The following is a 21076-nucleotide window of genomic DNA, read 5'->3' on the forward strand; positions in this document are numbered from 1 at the left end:
CCCGGCAACAGAGAAATGGGCCTAAAATTTGCCAGGTCCGAAGAGTCCAAATTAGGCTTTTTTAAAAGAGCCTTTACAACGGCTGTCTTCCAGCTTGGTGGCACCAAGCCCTGGGCAAAGGAGGCGTTCATTACATCTGTGACGGGAGCCACGATGGAAGCTGCTACTTGTTTAAGAAACTTCATCGGGACCGGGTCCATAGGGGAGCCGCTTTTCAGGGATGCCAAGGCTTTCGAGACTTCAGCCACTGATACTGGGCCAAAGGTGTCTAGATGGGTGGCTTTCTCCCTAGCCTGTGTTCCTGTGTTCAGTGTACCATTATCCTGAGGCAACAGGGGCTGAGGTAGGGTATTTAGGATCTTCTCAATTTTTGTGTGGAAGAACTCTGCAAGCTCCGTACATTTCTGTTTGTCATAAGTGACAGCAGGCTCGGGAACTTTAAGAAGTTCTTTCACCACCTTAAAACTCTCTCTAGAGGAGCTAGAGGCAGATTTTATGCGCTCTTCAAAGAATTGGGCTTTTGCCTGTCGGAGAGCAGACTTATAGCCCCTCATCGCGACACGATATTCGTCTCTCCTGGATATCTCCCATTTCTTCCTCCACAACCTCTCCAGCTTTTTGCAACCCTTCCTCAGGGAGCGAAGCTCGACAGAGTACCAAGGAGCAGATCCTATTCTTTTCTCCCTCTTTTGTACTCTCTTCTTCGGAATGAGGGCGTCTAGAGAAGCGGACAGCCAGTAGTTAATGTTAGCATCTCCCTTAATTGGGTCCAACTCACAGGGAAGGGGCATGTCTTCCAATTTCGAGGTCCAGTCATTGATGGATAATCTAGACCAGGCTCTGTCCACCAAGAAACCCTGCTTAGCACTCGTGGGGCGAGAATCGACTTGCCAGAGTGCTAAGACAAAAAATGGTCAGACCACGGGAGGGGATAAACAGGCCTAGCCTTAAAACGGGGAATGTTGGAGAACATTGGGTCAAGTAAGTGTCCCTTTTCGTGCGTGGCCCCAGAATTAATTAAGACCAGCTCACATGCTTTCAAATCGCCCTGAAGATCCTGGGCTGCTAGATCAGCGGGGTCATCGAAATGGAGATTGAGATCTCCAAGTACCATGAAATTAGCCGTGGATGAGGCCAAGATAGTCACTGATTCCATTAGAGAGCTCACAAAATTACCGACACCACCCGGGGGCCGGTAAATCAGTAAACCTGATAGCGAAACTGTAGGAAATATCTGCAGAGCGAAATAGCAGCTCTCACAGTCCAAGTTTAATCCGTTCCGAGCCCTACAGACAAAAGAGTCCCTGTATAGAATAGCGAGGTCACCGCCTCGTCCCTCAGGTCTATCCAGATGATAGACAAGATAGCCCGGCGGAAGGGCTTGCACGATATCAGCATCGGAGCTGGGAGTTATCCAAGTTTCCGTTAGAAACAAGATATCTAAATCTAAATCTTGTAAAAGTAGGTTGACTTCTGCTGAGTGCCGTGGGAGAGATCTACAATTCAGTAGACCTACCGCCAGGGTGCTCTTACCTTTGTCGGGGAAAATGGTCTCACTCGGCCTGACAACTGTAGGGGTGGTAGAGCTTTGATAAGCTGGTTCACAACCGGCGATATTCATGTGGCGTAATTCTATAAGCTCATCTCGGTCGTATATCCGCCTCAAAGCAGAGTTTTTGGGCTGGATGCGGGGCCCTGGGCCCGTCTGGGCCCGGACGGGCGCAGACGGGCTGGACTCTGGCGTGACTCCGGCGCTGAGACGGCGCTTCCGCTGCGCGTCACCGCTGCGCGTCTCCATCATAGCTTTAAGTAGGGACCGCGTCTAGTGTGAATAAACACTAAAGCGCTCCCGAGAATGGCGCCTGCAGAACGTCCGGAAACTACCCCCAAGATGACGGCGGTCGAGTCAAACTGCCTGAAGACCCGCGAAAGGCGCGGTGAGGGTCACAATTTATTGTGCAAGTAAGAGGTAATCTAAAGGAGAGCTTATTTAAAAACAGGGTATATGAACAAAAATAAAAATAATAACTACTGACAAAAACGGGACACTAATGTTAAAAAGCGCGCGACAAGTCACACAAAGTGCCAGCTAAAATAAAGTGCGCTTTACACCAAAATACATAGAGCGATAGCGCAATCCGCTACACAGTGCACAGGGCGGCCAGCAAGCACCACTCTTCTTAAGTAGGGACCGCGCCTCGTGTGAATAAACACTAAAGCGCTCCCGAGAATGGCGCCTGCAGAACGTCCCGAAACTACCCCCAAGATGGCGGCGGTCGAGTCAAACTGCCTGAAGACCCGCGAAAGGCGCGGTGAGGGTCCCAATTTATTGTGCAAGTAAGAGGTAATCTAAAGGAGAGCTTATTTAAAAACAGAGTATAAGAACAAAAATAAAAATAATAACTACTGACAAAAACGGGATACTAATGTTAAAAAGCGCGCGACAAGTCACACAAAGTGCCAGCTAACATAAAGTGCGCTTTACACCAAAATACATAGAGCGATAGCGCAATCCGCTACACAGTGCACAAACGTTTGTCCAGCTAGGTCCTCCCATCCTTGTGATGCCAGAAAGGTCATGTCACTGTCTGGTATGCTCAAGTCCGCTGTTGGCAAATGTGGAGAGTGAGTTGGTTGGTCGAAGCTCCTTTGCTGTTCCTCGGGTGTTGGATTGCCATGCTGCATGACTAATTGCTTTATAGAGGTGCACCAGCACCAGGTGGACAGCAACTTGATCCTGGGGAGCTTCCTGAGGAGGTGGACCTCTGGGTCAGTACCAGAGTATCCAAAAGGCCATTGTTGGTGGGGACTCCCTAAAGGTTTCTGAGCATTCCCACCAGAACTAGAAAGGGGAAGATAAACACAAGAAAGAGATCTCATAAGGCTGCTAAAAAAGTTCACAGTGGAAAGGGAGACATTCCCAATATGGTCACCAGAAAGAACGGCTTCACAGATAAGAATACTGGTACGTTTGTCCCCAAGTGCTATGAGCAGGGCACCCAGAATTATGTGATTGTGCTGTTGCTGTGATTTTTGCATATTTATAGATTTGCCACATTTGCCATCAGGGTACCAGGTACCATGGCTACCAGGCAGTTTTGTGTGCTGCTGTGCTGGGGGCTAATTTTGTTAATGGGGACCTGCGTGTGCAAAACGAAATTCGTTTTGCTTTTTTAATTTCAAATCGCACGCAGGTCCCCATCAACGAAATAAGCCCCACCACAGAGAAATTAGCCCCTAGCTCGGCAGCACACACAACTGCCCGGTAGCCAGTCCGGCCCTGTTTGCCATATAATCCGTCATCTGCCTCAACATATGCAGATTTTAACCCAAAAATGATGTCTAGCTTGAAAAATTCAATAGTTACTAAGAATGCAATGACACTTGTTGCTGTGCAGTGGAAAGGCCTTTGCAAAGCTGGACTGGACCCCCTTTCTGTTTCTTATTGCTAAGTTTGGGTGTTAAACTAGTACTAATGAGGTGCAACCAACTTTACAAAAGTCCAAATGGTGAAGCAGTACAATTGCAAAATGTGGCGCATTATGCTATATAATTAGCTTTTTCTCGCTGCATAATTTACTCAACATTGCCACATAATTTGGCCCTCTTCTGATGCATAATTCCAGTGAGCTTGGCTGTCAGGGCTATTCGTATGGCGCTCTGAAGGGCAAAACCCCCCAGTAATGGGTAGTCAATGGGATTGGCCAGTGTAGCGCTTGGGGAGGAAATGTTGCCAGCTAGCTTGGGGGGCAGCTAAGGTTACCTTAATGTCCCTGGGTGAGAGAGATGGTGCCTGAGGACCACATGCCTGCCAATACTTCCAAGTATAGTTAGGGGGTCACCATCAAAGGGTGGAGGCTCTGAGAGACACAGGAGCCATTATGTTACCTTCAGTACATCACAGCAGGGTGTCGTAGAAGACAATCGTGAGAGCCACTAACTGGTGGCTCTGCTTCACTTCAAGTTGGGGGGTACTCAGGTTCTCTTAGGGTAGCTGTGAGCCAAGCTTTGCCTGTGGATTGTTTGCTAGGGAATGACTTGGAGTACACTGTCTGAAAGTAAATGGAACTCAAGGCTCTCCTTGAAAAGTTGAGGTTGACTGCGGGGGTCTGTGTGACTACTCAGTCCATGGCTGCTCAGGCAGAGAGTAAAGAGATTCTGGAACTTGAAAGAATGGCCCAGGGAGCTGTAAATAAGGGGAAGGGCAGGGGGAGTGGGAAACCAGCTGCTCATGTTTTTGTGGTATCAAAGGATTGTGTCCTGGAAGAGGCAGCCCTAGAACCTCTAGGAGACCTGTCTGAGCGTGCTGGAGGGCGAGTTGAGGGTGAGCCTCCAGGGAGCAGTTCTGGAAGGTACATAGAGACTGCCTAACCCTAGAGAGGCTGTTATGACAGGCAAAACCTAGGCGGCTAAATTTACCTTGGTAGATTATCCTATTTGCTAGGGGAACAACCTCCTTTGCAGTGAGCCTAGGGTGCCGGTGCATGAAGCCGCACACGTGCCTGTGGTCCCACAGTGTTAGAGAGCATTCCTACATGGTTTTACTCATGAAATAACCCTGCAAGGACATCTGTAGCAGGTCAAGACCTTTGACAGGCTTGCCACCCACGTTTATTGCCCCTGGATGAAGACAGTCCCAGATGATCTTTATAGGACTTCTTTCACCTACCAGGCCAGTGGGTAGGGAGATATAGAAGCTTAAGGCTACCCTGATTCCAATGCTTGCCAAAGGCACCCCTTTGAGCGGGTGTACATAAACACTGTTCGTCCCCTGGACTACAAAATGGCCCTGTGTAACAGGTTTATCTTAGTTTTGGAGGATCATGCCATCCCTCTTAGGACTATAACTGCAGATTTGAGCACTCCAGTAGTCCCTATTCCAGCAGCTCAGAGGCGGTCCCACGGGCACCACCTAAGAATTCCAGTTTTGTGTGGACTACCTGGGGCTGAATTCATTCATGAAGACTGAGGCTCACCCAATCCCCCAAGCTGATGAACTTATCAATCGGTTGGGGACTGCCCAGTTCCTTAGCAAATTTGATCTAATGTATGGGTGCTGGCAAATCACTCAAGCTGAGGAGGTAAAAGACAGATCAGCCTTTTCCACTCCTGTGGGCCAATTCAAGGTTAAGGTAATGCCCTTTGGACTTAAGAAATCCCATGCCACCTTGAGTTAGTGAATCGGGTCCTGGCTGGGAATGAGGCCTTCAGCATTGCTTACCTGGGTGGCACAGCTGTCTTCAGTAGCAGCTGGAAGAACGACCTGTTCCACCTCTAGGAAGTGCTTCATACTCTGCAATAGGCAGGCCTGACTATCAATGCCAGTAAGTGGTAGGATATTCAATCACAATATAGAGTTTGAAATGTCGAATTACACAAATATTAAGTTTTAAATATCATGACACACAAATATCAACAGGAAGAATATTGTGGTCAAGAATATCGACTTTAGGGTAAGAAATATCGATCTGAAAAATATAGAAGTCATCAATATCGTTTGCAAAAATATAGGGCTAGATGTAGGTAACTGAGAAATACTGATTCCTAAATACCGAATTTTACCGATTCGGTATTTAGGAATCGGTATTTCAGATGTAGGTAAGAATTCGGTAAAAAATACCGAATTCTTAATATTCTTTATTACCAAATCGGTAATTGAGATTCGGTAATAACGAATACCTACCCATTAATTCCTATGGGCCTAAAGGTCCATAGGAATAAATGTGAAGACATTCTGTATTACCGATTCGGTATTACCGAAAAAGTAATACTGGGAGGTATTTCATGGGTGCCAGGGTGTCCAAAGGGTGTTAAAAGGACACCCTGTTGCACCCCTGAAATGTGCATGTGTGCACACCTAAGGGCATGGATGTCTGCCAAATGGCACATTTCAAAAAGCAAAACAATGCTTTTTGAAAGGAAATCGATATTTACCACCAACTTGGAGTTGGTGGTAAATAGCGATTCCTTAAGGCTGAAGTACACTGTTTTAAGTGCTACCTACATTGCATTTAAGGAATCGGTATTACCGATTCCTTAAATGCAAGGCCATAAAGAATCAGTATTAAGGAATCGGTATTTACCGATTCCTTAATACTGAATCCTCCCTAGATCTGAATACCAGTCGGTAACGGTGAAATGTAACGAACTTCACCTTTACCGACTGGTATTGGGCCACCTATATATGGCCCAAAGTTGTTTAAAAGATCGATTTTTTAATTATTGCTATGTATTTTAATATTTATTTTAAATATGTGATTTTTTTGTATAAATATTGTTTATGTTGTTAAATATGTATTTCATTTTTGGTAGTTATTCATTTTATTTATATTTTGCATTTTTAGTTCCGTAGCGCGTTGTGGGTTTATAGGGGAATAGGGTGGGAAGTATTTTAATTATAATAAATGAATGAATATATCTTTTTTTATAAAAAAATTTAATTGAGCTTTTATAACGTTAACTGTGTTTTAAAAAATGTTGGGTACATTTCAGGTGGGGTTTATAGGAGCAAAGGGTGGAAAGTAATTTATTTTGAATTAGTTTTTAGTTAATAATGAATTGTTAATTAATATAAATTAATTATTTGACAATTAATGTTGGTAATTGTGTAATTAATTATAGGTGCGGGTTGTGGGTTGTATATGGGTAATGGGTGGGAAGTAATGTATTAATAATTAATAAATCATTGTTAATATTAATTAATGAATTGATAATTCATTATGGCAATTTTTTAATTAATTATAGGTTAAATATGTGGGATTTTTAGGGATAAAGAGTGGGAAGTAATCAATAACTAGTTTGTTAATTAATATTGATGAATTGACAATTAATTATAGTAATTGTATAATAAATTGTGGGTGCAGGTTGTGGGGTTTGTATGGTTAAAGGATGGGAAGTAATTTATATTGAATTAATAATAATTAGTTGTATTAATATTAATTAATAGGCAATTAATTATGGTAATTGTGTAATTAATTTTAGATGCAGGTTGGGGGGGGTTTAGAGGTAAAGGGTGGGAAGTAATTTATTTTTAATTAATTAATGATTAGTTGATAATTAATATTAATTCATGAATTGATAATTATTGTAATGTTCATTATTTTTTGTGGGGGGTTTGGGTTTATAGGGGTGAGGGTGGGGAGTAAATTAATTTAAATTTCTTTATAATTAGTTGTTAAGTACTATTTGTTATTTAATTTGAATCGTTTTTTAATTGTGCAATTCATTTTTTTTTTTACAGTTTAATTTTAGACGTGGGTTTTGGGGATTATAGGTATAAAGGGTGGGAAGCTAATTAAATGTTATTTGTTCTAAATTGTTTTTTAATAATATTATTTGTTTAATTGATAATTAATTATGTTAATTATGCACATATTTTTTTTCCATGTGGGTTGTGAGTTGGGTGATGTTATAGGGTAGGAACTATATAGACTAAATCTATGTAATATTAGAATAGCTAATTTTGCTGCTCTGCAATAAAACACTTTCCTATTGAGGGCACTGACTGGTGTGGGAATAGTTAATTTTGTCCCTCCTCTATCCAACACTTTCCCTATTGATGCACTGAATGAGGTGGGAATAGTAACTTGTATCCCTCCACTATCCAACACTTTACCCACTTTCTCTATTAGTGCACTCACTCGAGTGAGAACACTTTCCCTACTGTTGCACTCACTGGAGTGGGAATAGTAATATTTAACTCTCCTCTATCCATCACTTTCCCTACTGTTGCACTCATTGGAGTGGGAATAGTAATTTGTACCCCTCCGCTATCCAACACTTTCCCTACAGTTGCACTGACTAGAGTGAGAATAGTAAATTGTATCCTTCTGCTATCCAATAGTTTCCCTGCTGTTGCACTCATTGGAGTGGGAATAGTAATGTTTACCCCTCTGCTATCAAACACCATACTGTTACATGCATTGGAGTGGAAATAGTACATTGTAGCATTCTGCTATCCAACACTTTCCCCCCTTTCCCTACTGTTGCACTCACTGGAGTGAGAACATGCTCCCTACTGTTGCACTCACTGGAGAGGGAATAGTAATGTTTAACCCTCCATTATCCAACACTTTCCGTACAGTGGCACTCATTGGAGTGGGAATAGTAATTGTTACCACTCCGCTATCCAACTCTGAAACTGGGACAATGGAGTGTGAAAGTTAAGTTTAAAGATTTTTAAATAGTTTGTTTTCATTTATATTATAATGTTTTTTAAATTGATTTTGTAGTATTGGTATGTATATATATATATGTCCTTCATTAAAAATTTGATGCTGAACGGATGTACTTGAGTGGGCTCCCTCATTTGCAGGCAACGTCTTTTGGATGTATTGCGGCACCACCTGAGCCCCGGGGAGAGCCCTGCTTCATTTTTGTGAAGGCCTGCTTCGGCGCCACATGACGCGGAAGCATCAAGAACAAGTACCAGCTAATGGGGGTGTAAGCAGGCATTTGAGGCGGCAGAAGTACTCACTGCAAATCCACTTGAATGAATATTCCTGCATTAACCATAAGTAAGGCATGACAACTCACATGAGTAAGATTATCGGCACTACGACTACCAGAGAGCCACGCCGGTGACCATGCCCACCAGGGTGGGGTGTGAGGATATTTGAATGAGTGCTGTTGGAAACTGTCATTTCCCTTACCTGCAAGCCCAGAGCCCATAAGGAAGTGCTGCCAGGCACGAAACGCGTTGGGCTGGACTCTTGAACTGTGTGAAGTACCACGCTGCTTCTCATGCCATCCATCATTAAAAATTGGGCGCTGAACGGATGAACTTGAGTGGGCTCCCTCATTTGCAGGCAACTTCTGTTGGACGTACTGCAGCACCCGCCTGAGCCGTGGGTCGAGCCCTGCTTCATTTTTGTGGAGACATGCTTCAGCGCCACATGACACCGAAGTATCAGGAACTAGTGCCAGCTAATGGGGGTGTAAGCTGGCATTTGAGGCGGCGGAAGTACTCACTGCAAATCCACTTGGATGAATATTTCTGCATTAACCATAAGTAAGGCCTGACAACTCACATGAGTAAGATTATTGGCACTACCACTATCAGAGGGCTATGTGGGTAGCCACGCAAACCAGGGCGTGGTGTCAGGATAGTTGAATGAGTGCTGTTGAAAACTGTAATTTTCCTTACCTGCAAGCCCAGAGACCATGAGGAAGTGCTGCCAGGCACGAAACACATCGGACTGGACTCTTGAACTGTGCAAAGTACCACACTGCTTCTCATGCCGTCCTTCATTAAAATTGGGTGCTGAACAGATGTACTTGAGTGGGCTCCCTCATTTGCAGGCAGTTTCTGTTAGATGTATTGTCGCACCCCTGAGCCGCGGGGAGAGCCCTGCTTCATTTTTGTGAAGACCTGCCTCTGCGCCACATGACGCCGAAGTATCAGGAACAAGTACCAGCTAATGGGGGTGTAAACAGGCATTGGAGGCGGCAGAAGTACTACTCACTGCAAATCCACTTGGATTAATATTCCTGCATTAACCATAAGTAAGGCAAAACAACTCACATGAGTAAGATTATCGGCACTACGACTACCAGAGGGCCGTGCGGATGGCCACGCCCACCAGGGCGGGGTGTCAGGATATTTGAATGAGTGCTGTTGGAAACTGACATTTTCTTTACCTGCAAACTCAGAGCACAGGAGGAAGTACTGCCAGGCACCAAACACGTCGGGCTAGACTCTTGAACTCTGCAAAGTACCATGCTGCTTCTCATGCCGTCCTTTATTAAAATTGGGTGCTGAACGGATGTACTTGAGTGGGGTCCCTTATTTGCAGGCAACTTCTGATGGATGTATTGCAGCACTGCCTGAGCCGCAGGGAGAGCCCTACTTCATTTTTGTGAAGACCTGCTTCGGCGCCACATGACGAGGAAGCATCTGGCACAAGTACCAGCTAATGGGGTTGTAAGCAGGCATTTGAGGCGGTGGATTTACTCACTGCAAATCCACTTGGATGAATATTCCTGCATTAACCATAAGTAAGGCATGACAAAACACATCAGTAAGATTATCAACACTAATACTAACAGAGGGCCACGCAGGTGGTCACGCCCACCAGGGCGGGGTGTCAGGATATTTGAATGAGTGCTGTTGGAAACTGTCATTTTCCTTACCTGCAAGCCCAGAGCCCATGAAGAAGTGCTGCCAGGCACGAAAGGCGTGCAAAGTACCATGCTGCTTCTCATTCTTCATTATAAATTGGGTGCTGAATGGATGTACTTGAGTGGGCTCCCTCATATGCAGGCAACTTCTGTTTGATGTATTGCGGCACTGCCAGAGCCTTGTGTGGCGGCCGAAGTACTCACTTCAAATCCGCTTGGATGAATATTCCTACATTAACCATAAGTAAATATAACAAAGGGAAGACCTGGTATCCTAAATAGTTATGAATTATTTACAACAACCACATTATATTCTTTTAGTGATTGGGTTATTTATTCACCCTCTTTTTTCAATTATTTTACGTATGTTTGAGAGGACTTTATGTCCTTTTCTTGGAACAAATAAACAATAACATATACATCATCACATACATGAAAATTTACACCACATTTGTCACAATATTCAAAACCAATATTTTTGGACAAACATCAATTTGACGCAATTTCACATAAACATGAATAACACATTAATCAATGTGCCATATGCACTCCACTATGACACTATGAAGTTTCATTAAATACTCGAATAATAATTCAGGCCAAATTATTTCACTGAATCAAATGAATTTCCTTTTATTTACATTTCAACTAACTAAATAGCGATTGCCGACACGTTTCGAGCCTCAGGGATTCTCATTGGGCTCTCATCAGGGCTTCTTATTCTCAACACATTGGTACAATCTACAGTCTGTTACTTATAAGTCACGTTCCCTCTGTTTTTTATTTTTGCATCTTTATCCACCTTGCTGATCATACCTGCCAATGTTCTTAGCATCTTTTTCAATAGCCATACGTCTTTTCATCTTTAGTGAATTGGCTGATGTTCTCGCTCCTGTATTAACAATAAAGTGAATTTTTAAAAAAACACACTGGAGTAAATATTTCCTTTGGACCCTTAGGACTGTTTACCAAAGCAACCAACATACCTTTCTTATCTCCTTAGGCTGAGAGGTCACTATGTTGGGCAACTAATTATTATGGGCTGTTTAGCCGGTCCATTTCTGTTAAAGAAATCAACAAGCTTTGTCATGTTCTAGCACTAAAAAATTCCATCTAAAAATATACCCAGGGTTAGTTGGGACCACGTACCTGTAAGACGTATACCTGGTAAAACTGTTCCACCACCGGTTACTCAAAGCCCTCATTTCCTCACTCCGTTTTTTTCTAATGAAAACAAATCACAGAATAGGACTTGTTATTACCGCGCGCAAAGCCGAATGTCCTTGCTATCTTATTGCCCCCCGAATTTGCCTATTCCTCACCGTCTTTTCTTTTTGCCACAAGTTCGCTATTCGTCCTCGCGTTCTCCCATCAATTCAACAAAGGAATTCACAGTACATGTGACACCGCGGGGCTTTGAATCTCTTGGCTTGTTGTTATATAGAATTGAGTGTATCTGCCTCAAATTATGATATTGAATTCATCACTCTATATGTTCTATAATACTTATGTTCCGCCATTTACCTTTCCACATCTTCCGATCTAAATCCACTCTGGCTTCTGGGAATTGTAGTTGTTTCTATCCTTTCTTATGTCATTTGACCTTAACATCACATTTGTGGATCGAATCTCGCGAATTGTTTCCAATTAATTAGGATTTCCACAATTTTTGTGCATTAATAGCGATCTAATTATCACTTGTGACACATAATTGTGCCAGGGCATTTTATGGACTGAATTTATCAATGCGCTTCCCAGCGTAGTTCACCTATTTTCCCAGACTTATTCTCCTGACCTTCTGGGAGTTGTGGTTGCTTTGGAAAACAGACAGGGCGTGTGTATGTCGTTCAACAGAGCCACCATATTGGACATATGATTTCTTACAAGAACAAAAACAAATAAAGGCATGATTATTAGTCTTGGACAAGTTAAACTTTGTTAAAACACTACTGGACACTTCGCAGAAATACATCCTGACCACTCTGTCGTTTCTACAAATTTCAATGAAAGCATTATATTCTTGACACTTCTGGCATTTCGTTCAGGCCTGAGTGAACACTGTTAAATCTCATGATTAAATATGCCTCTTTTGCCAACAATAAAGACTGTTTTTTTCAGTGAATTTCAAAGGTTTTGTAAATGATAATTTGTAAATGTACTAATTGTTATATATTTTTTTTTACTGATTTACTACATAGTTTTAAAGTATTTAAATTTAGATATTTTATTTTTTAAATTACATATTTTTAATATAAATAAAAAAAATGTTTTAAAAATATTGAAATTGTAATATATATTTTTTAATTTATATATATTTTATATAGCAGGCAATGATATCCTATGGAAGGAAATTCAAGTTACTGGTAAGTATGGTACAAATTACTTTTCAGGATCAGTAGTGAGCTGAAAGATGCAGCACTGAGGTCTCTCCTGATAACAGGTGAGAAAATCAGAATTCGTAGTTCGGCTGATTTTAGAGGAATTTTCAAAGTTCCAAAATTCCACACTTTGAAGAATGTCCAAGTGAAACCAGTCAATGTTAGCCTATGGAAGGAAATTCAAGTTACTGTAAGTATAGTGAGAATTACTTTTCAAGATCATTAGTGGGCTGAAAGATGCAGCACTGAGGTCTCTCCTGATAACAGGTGAGTAAATCGGAGTTCGTAGTTGGGCTGATTTTAGAGGAATATTTGTACGTTTCAAAAATAGACACTTTTCTGGTGTAAACCACACAATAGATTCCTAAGGAAGGAAATACAAGTTACTGGTAAGTACTCTTAGATTTACTTTTCATGGTCTGTACTCGGCTCAAAGATGCAGCACTGACGTCTCTCGTGATAACAGGTGAGTAAATCGGAATTCGTAGTTCTGCTGATTTTAGAGGAATATTGTGCTCAATAGTGAAGGAAGGGGGCGGGGCCTGACGTGACATGTGTGCAAACACGCCCTGTGGCCCGTTTTAGGTTGGGGAAATAATTGCTCTTCAATCATGAGGTCCCCTGTGAGCCAACTAGCCCACCAGGTACCTCCATTATGCGCCAGGGAGCTGTGTTGCAGAGAGGTGTTCTGAGGGCACGCCCCCTTTTTACAACACTCTGCAACGCAGCTCCATGGCGCTTACTGAGGTACCTGTTGGACTAGTTGGCCCCTAGGGGACCTCTGGATTGAAGAGGAATTAATTCCCCAACTTAAAACGCGCCACAGGGCATGTTTGCACACATATCACCTCAAGCCTCGCTCCTTATCTTCACCACTGTGCAAACGAAACCTGTAGTGTGTTCTAAGTTGGGGGATTAAATTCCCTTGCATACTGGGGGTCCCTGGGGGCCAACTAGCCTACCAGGAACCTCCAGTATGCGCCAGGGGGCTGTGTTGCAGAGAGGTGTAAAAAGGGGCATGGCCTCATTACACCTCTCTACAACGCAGCCCCCTAGCACGTTTGGAGAGTGGGAACTAATTCCCCTTGCTTACTTGGGGTCCTTGGGGGCCAACTAGCCCACCAGGAACCTACTGTATGCACCAGGGGGCGGTGTTGTAGAGAGATGTAATGAGACCATGCCCCTTTTTACACCTCTCTGCAACGCAGCCCTCTGGCGCGTTTGCAGAGGGGGAACTAATTCCCCTTGCATACTGGGGGTCCCTGGGGGCCAACTAGCCCATCAGGAACCTCCAGTATGCGCCAGGGGGCTGCGTTGCAGAGAGGTGTAAAAAGGGGCGTGGCCTCATTACTAAGCATGGGCTGAAAATTTGTTCTGCTCGTGGAATTTGCAAATTTTTGGCAATTTCGCAATCCGCACAAAATTGCCAAACAATTTGCAATTCGCGAGTTGGAAATTATTTTTTGCTTGTTGGCGCTTCAAAAATACAATCTTGCGCGCACGGCGTTGACTTACCGTGGTTCTGAGTTCGCCGAGTTGTTTTCCTCCCAGTTTGCGTGCGCTGCGCCATTTTGGATCTGGCTGCGTGATCGCGCGAGACTTTTCGACCGCGAGAACGTCATGGAGTCCCACCATCTTGCACTGTGAGACTTTAAGAATGCGAATACATCATAAGGGCCCGCGATCACATATCGCGAGAGTAAACAATAGCGACTACGTAGATGCGACGCGCAGCTGACATCCGGCGGGAGATTTGAATTGCTCGCTTTCCCGAAGACGCAAAAATTGCAATTCTGCACAAGAAATCTATCACTGGCAGCATAAACCTTCTGAAAATGATGATTTGGATCAGAAAAACTCCTCAGATTGACATTTGGCTGCACTTTGTTGTGCAAGGAGTCCATTTTTGGGGGGGTGGGAGGAAGGAAGTGCCCCAGAGTCTCCAAATTCCTGTTCCTGTCCAGCAGGCTCCTTCCAGTGCTTTGTCCATGTCCTGGTCACTTTTCATTTGGATCTGGAGCTGGAAGGATGACTCTTTGTGGCTGCTGCTGAATATTTGTATTTGAGGACTTTTTGTTTGGATCACTTTTGGATTTGAGATTTTACAAGTAAGTTGGTGTTGTTTGTTTGGGGCACTGCAGTTGCTGCAACTACAATTTATAAACTTTTTCACAACTTAAAAAAAATATATTGTGGGTAGCCTCAGTATCCAGTAGGCCCAGGGTTAGTCATGGGTGCATGATACAACTGTTTCTGTGAGTTTTGTTGAACTTAAATATCATTTACGGGCCGGCATGGATGTTATATGTGGACGTTTTTTTAAATTTTGGGGTGTGTGTTAAAGCCACACTAGCCAGTAGGTCCAGGGGTAGTCAGTGGTGCATGGACCAAGTCTTTCTGTGGGGTCTCTTGATTTTAAACATCATATAGGGCATGGAAGGCATTGGATTGAGGTGATTTTTGTGTGTATTTCAATTTTTTGGGTGCTGTTGGGACCTTGTCCAGGGCCTGGCCATATGGGTGGGGGCCATTTTGAGGCCCGGGTCAGGGACTGGTCATGTGGGTGGGGGTCTAGGAGCCATTTTGAAGACAGGCAGTTTGCTTTGTGCCATAGGCCTGCACCCAGTCTGCCTTGCTTTCATCCATTATGCCCAGGGGTACTACTCAGTGGTGCATGGACCACGTCTTTCTGTGATGTCTCTTGAATTTAAACATCATTTGGGGCATGGATGGCATTGGATTGAGGTGATTTTTGTGTGTATTTCGATTTTTTGGGTGTTGTTGGGGCCTGGTCCAGGGCCTGGCCATGTGGGTGGGGAGCATTTTGAGGGCTGGGTCAGGGACTGGCCATGTGGGTGGCGGTCTAGGTGCCATTTTAAAGCCAGGCAGTGTGCTTTGTGCCATAGGCATGCACCCAGTCTGCCTTGCTTTCATCCATTATGTCCAGGGGTACTACTCAGTGGTGCATGGACCAAGTCGTTCTGTGGGTCTCTTGAATTTAAACATCATTTAGGGCATGGGTGGCATTGGATTGAGGTGATTTTTGTGTGTATTTCGATTTTTTGGGTGTTGTTGGGGCCTGGTCCTGGGCCTGGCCATGTGGGTGGGGGCCATTTTGAGGCCTGGTCCAGGGCCTGGCCATGTGGGGGGGGGGTCTAGGGGCCATTGTGAAGCCAGGCAGTGTGCTTTGTGCCATAGGCCTGCACCCAGTCTGCCTTGCTTTCATCCATTATGCCCATGGGTACTACTCAGTGGTGCATGGACCAAGTCTTTCTGTGGGGTCTCCTGAATTTAAACATCATTTAGGGCATGGATGGCATTGGATTGAGGTGATTTTTGTGTGTATTTCGATTTTTTGGGTGTTGTTGGGGCCTGGTCCAGAGCATGGCCATGTGGGTGGGGCCATTTTGAGGCCTGGTTCAGGGCCTGGCCATGTGGGTGTGGGTCTAGGGGCCATTTTGAAGCCAGGCAGTGTGCTTTGTGCCAGAGGCCTGCACACAGTCTGCCTTGCCTCCAACCATTATGCCCAGGGGTACTACCCAGTGGTGCATGGACCAAGTCTTTATGTGGGGTCTCTTGAATTTAAACATCATTTAGGGCATGGATGGCATTGGATTGAGGTGATTTTTGTGTGTATTTCGATTTTTTGGGTGTTGTTGGGGCCTGGTCCAGAGCATGGCCATGTGGGTGGGGCCATTTTGAGGCCTGGTTCAGGGCCTGGCCATGTGGGTGGGGGTCTAGGGGTCATTTTGAAGCCAGGCAGTGTGCTTTGTGCCAGAGGCCTTCACCCAGTGTGCCTTGCCTTCAACCATTATGCCCAGGGGTACTACTCAGTGGTGCATGGAGCAAGTCGTTATGTGGGGTCTCTTGAATTTAAACATCATTTAAGGCATGGATGGCATTGGATTGAGGTGATTTTTGTGTGCATTTCGATTTTTTGGGTGTTGTTGGGGCCTGGTCCAGGGCCTCGCCAAGTGGGTCTGGGCCATTTTGAGGCCTAGTCCAGGGCCTGGTCATGTGGGTGGGGGTCTAGGGGCCATTTTGAAGCCAGACAGAGTGCTTTTTGCCACAGGCCTGCACCCAGTCTGCCTTGCTTTCATCCATTAGGCCCAGGGGTACTACTCAGTGGTGCATGGACCAAGCCTTTCTGTGGGGTCTCTTGAATTTAAACACCATTTAGGGCATGGATGGCATTGGATTGAGGTGATATATGTGTGACATTTCGATTTTTTGGGTGTTGTTGGGGCCTGGTCCAGGGCCTGGCCATGTGGGTGGAGGGGGGGTATATTGAGGACAGGCAGTTTTTGCCATAGGCTGGCAAGCTTGCGGGCCAGTAGGCCTAGGGTTATGAATGGGTGCATGAAACAACCCTCTCTGTGTGGTCTCTCGTCTATTAATTTAAACATCCATTTTTGATTAGAATTGCAATTTTTATTTTGGGTCTTTCCGTTTTTGGGTGTGTTGTGTTAACAATAATAAATGCCTAGTTGCAATAGTATTAATTGAAGCACGACATATGCAACATTTATTTAACTGATGTTCCTCTGCCTTCTTTGCTTTTAGGTGCACAAAGACTGAGAACCAGGAATCATCCTCATCATCATCACTTGTTGTAGTGCCAGGAAGAAGTCCTCCTGCTGTGTGTGCACAACGTCACGTGACGTCACGTGTGGCCACAGACAACTCTGCAACTCGTGCAACTGCGTCCTGCTGTTCTGACATCTGAAGAAGATGGTCCCAAAGAAAGGTAGCCGTAGCTCCTCTACCAAGAAAGTTGCCAGTGCCACTGCCAGTAAGAAGGAGCAGAAGAAGCAAGTGGCACGACTTAACAAGGAGATTGGTGTGCCGACCGCCACTTTTTTGGGAAAAAAAAAACTACGCCTGCAGCAGCGGTGTCAGCCGAGGACCAAGCTGGGAGCAGCACCTCCGCTTCATTGGTCTCAGTGCCACCACGCCAAGTTACGACCAAGCCCCTGAGTGCCACAGAGGCAGCCACTTTAATTGCTCTTTCACCAACGACCGGTGATGTTGGCGTTGACTCATCGCAAACTAGCATCCAATCAACGCAGGGTGTAACTCATCTGACGAGTGTTCAACCACAGCCGCAGCGACAACCACAGGTGCAACAAGGAGAGGCTTAAGGAGAGGCTTAAGGAGAGGCACAAGGAGAGGCGCAAGGAGAGGCCCAAGGAGAGGCGCAAGGAGAGGCGCAAGTAGAGGTGCAAGTAGAGGCGCAACTGCCCACAATGTAGTGGTGCTGTAAGTGCACAACAGAGTCAAATTCCGCCACGCCCATCCTCCACTTCATCTGGCATTGAAAAGTGGCAACTCCACCACCACCAGAAATCTCAACTCCCCAGTTTGGGACTTCTTTAGTATTAGCAAAAAGGCAGAAAACCAAGTCATTTGTTCGATTTGTAAACAAGTAGTTAGACGGGGTAAGCTTGGTACCAAGTATGGTACCGGAGGCCAGAGAGGTCATCTCCAAAAACACCACAGCATCCCCTGGGAGGCGCACCTAAGTAACATCCGGTATGCCAAAAGTAGAAATCCAAATGTAGCAATTGATATTGCATCTGATGACGAGGAGCTGATCGTGCAGGGGGTGGTGAAGAAGCGAGAGACATTTTTTCTGGTAACCCAGTACCCCTGGCAGCAGCACTGCAGTGGTAGCGCCCACACCCTCTACCCCAGCAACATCTAGATGGCACAGTAAGAGTCTGGCAGAGACACCAATGCGAAAAAGTACATCAATGAGTCTAACTGGGTTGAAGAAGTCTGGATCATCATCACATTTGAAAACAGTCCAGACCACCATTAAAAGCATGTTTTGGTCGGAGGCGCCATTGGAATGCAACCACCCAACGGCACATCTGTATAATGCAATGCTGGCTTAAATGTTAGTGCTGGACCTTCACCCTTTTTCTTTTGTGGAAGGGGTGGGTTTTCTAGAATTTGTGGCAACAGTCTGCCCTAAATGGAAGGTTCCTAGCCGGACCTATCTTGCCAGAGTTGCGGTTCCAGCACTACATCAAGATGTTCTGGACGTGATTGGGGCAGCTTTGCAGAAGAGTGCTGTTCACACTATCCACCTGACAACTGACATGTGGACCAGTTGCCAAGCCATTGATTACATGTGCATCACTGCACACTGGGTCTGTTTTGTGGGGGTTAGAGAGAAGATAGCTGCAGGTGTTGACAGTGTCACAATTTTTCAAGCTACTCGGAAACATGTAACAGTAGCTTAACAGTAAGGTCTTTGAATGGCTGCAGCCAAGAAGGCGCATGATTGGTTATGTTTCCACGGATAATGGCAGTAATATAGTTAAGGCCATGGCTGATGGTGGCTATTTCAGAGTGCCGTGTTTGGCGCACAGCATTAACATTATTGTTCAAGATTTCTTGAAAAAAGAAAACACAGTCAGCAAGTTAGTGACCACCTGCCGAAGAATCTGCACACATTTCAGCCATTCTTTTAAGGCCCCAAAGCAGCTGAGGATCATTCAACGTGACCGTAGAGTGCCAGTCAGAGGACTCATCCAGGAGGTGGCAACACGTTGGAACTCAACCTTCTACATGCTTGCGCGTCTGTTTGAGCAGTACTTGGTAATCAATGAGTATGTCCTTCGCGCATGGGGTGCTTCTATGAGAGACATGAGGCAAGAGGTGGAGGAATGGGACCTAGTTAAAAGCCTGACAGACATGCTTCGTCCTTTTGAGGTCTTCACGCATGAAGTCAGCAGGGAGGACTGTACTTTGGGAAAAGCTATCCCATTGTTGTGCATGCTAGAGCACCAACTGAAGGCGGTGTCTTCAATGTTCCTTGTTGATGCTGAAAAACAAGACGCATATCAGTTGGCGGAGAGCTTATTAAGCCGCCTAGTTGACAATGCAAGGCTTAAAGCAATAAATTCAGAACAACATTATATTTGTGCCACTATTCTGGATCCACGGGACAAAAAGGCACTGGTCAGCAATACATTTATTCCTTTTTCTGAAGCAGATGTTTCCAAGTAAAAACATTGGCTTGCTCTGCCAGCCACTCGGTTAGAAAAAGAGTGGCAGGAAATTGAAGGAACCACCACAAGTACTACTGAAGCAGCATGCCATCCGGCGTCAAGGTCCACTTCTGTGGCCGAAGGCAGTCACTTTCCCTCAGAGCCGTTACCGACAACAGCAACCATATCATCACCTGCACCAGACCCAGCCATAATATTGTCGGAAGCAGATTGCATAACTCATCAAGGGTTTGCTCGTTCCAGTGTTGATGCAAAGGCAACAGATGGTACGCAAAGTGGAGCACCCCTGGAGGACCTTGAGTGGATGGTGCAGGCCTACCTGGATGACCCAACAGAGGTCTTCTTTGATCAGAACCCACTGGTGTATTGGTATGAGAAAAGGCTTCAATGGCCACTGATCACCAAGCTGGCTATAAATTATTTGGCTTGCCCACTCGCAAGTGTGTCTTCTGAACGTGTTTTCAGTGCTTCTGGTGCCATTGTAACTTCAAAAAGGACACGTCTTTCGCCCAAAAATGTGGAGAGGTTAACAATGATCAAGATGAATCAGCACTTCATTCCACCAGATTACAAAATACGTGAATCCACGCAGGAAGAAGAGGACACCGACTTGGGTGACGGAAGTTCTTCTCTCTTAGCTGACCTACTCCTGGTTCAATTCACAGAGTTTGAGGACAAGCTTTACTTCCCTGACAACTAGGCTTTAAATGCTTACTTTTTTTTCCGTCCTTATTCACTTTTATTTCTGTGTGTCTTTCTTTGTTTTGCAACTTTTAGCACAACAAAACTTTAATCACAACAAATCCATCAGCAGCACTGTCTTCATCTTGTTTCCATATTGAAGGTGCTGCTATCTGCATTCCTGAAGTTCACAAGTTCGCAACTCAGTCATGCTCCTCTAACCCCCTCCTCCAGACTTCCCCTATCCATTTCCCTCAAGGCAGATGGCCGGATTACGCAGAATCAAGAAACTGTCGCTTCGTAGACGAGTCCCCTCAAAAGAAGTGGGACTGGTATGAATGACTATGCTGACTGTTAATTCTGAAATTGACCTAAGAGGCTGCCCTGAGGCCCTTCACTTAAGAATAAGATGCTGACAAAAAGTGGAACAGGTAATGAATGATGAGATGGCATGCAGTGGACAACACTGGCTGTCTGGCTATGATGAAAGCAATTGCTGTGTGTTTGTTGTGCATATAATGAATCCTATATGTTCTGTTATTATTTAATCTTTTACACACTAAATGTAACTCAAGTCTGCACTGTTTACCTTGTTTAATACAAATTGTACTTCTATCTTGCATTTTTTAATATGGAAAATGTCCTTGGGCTCACTGTGTGTAGACTGTGACTGCACGAACAACATTGAGTTTGCCAACACCATGATGATGATGATTAGTCATGATGACCAAAGTTACATAATATCTTCACAGTCACTCACTGGGATGGATTGATCATCATCATTGATTTACGGAAGAACTAGGGCCATTTCGTGAGTGTCATACAGGTAAACAAGTCAACAACAACCACAGCAGAACTACTTGTCTGTCTACTTGTGGC

Source organism: Lissotriton helveticus, chromosome 5_1 (assembly GCF_964261635.1).
Source record: "Lissotriton helveticus chromosome 5_1, aLisHel1.1, whole genome shotgun sequence".
Lineage (NCBI taxonomy): Eukaryota > Metazoa > Chordata > Amphibia > Caudata > Salamandridae > Lissotriton > Lissotriton helveticus.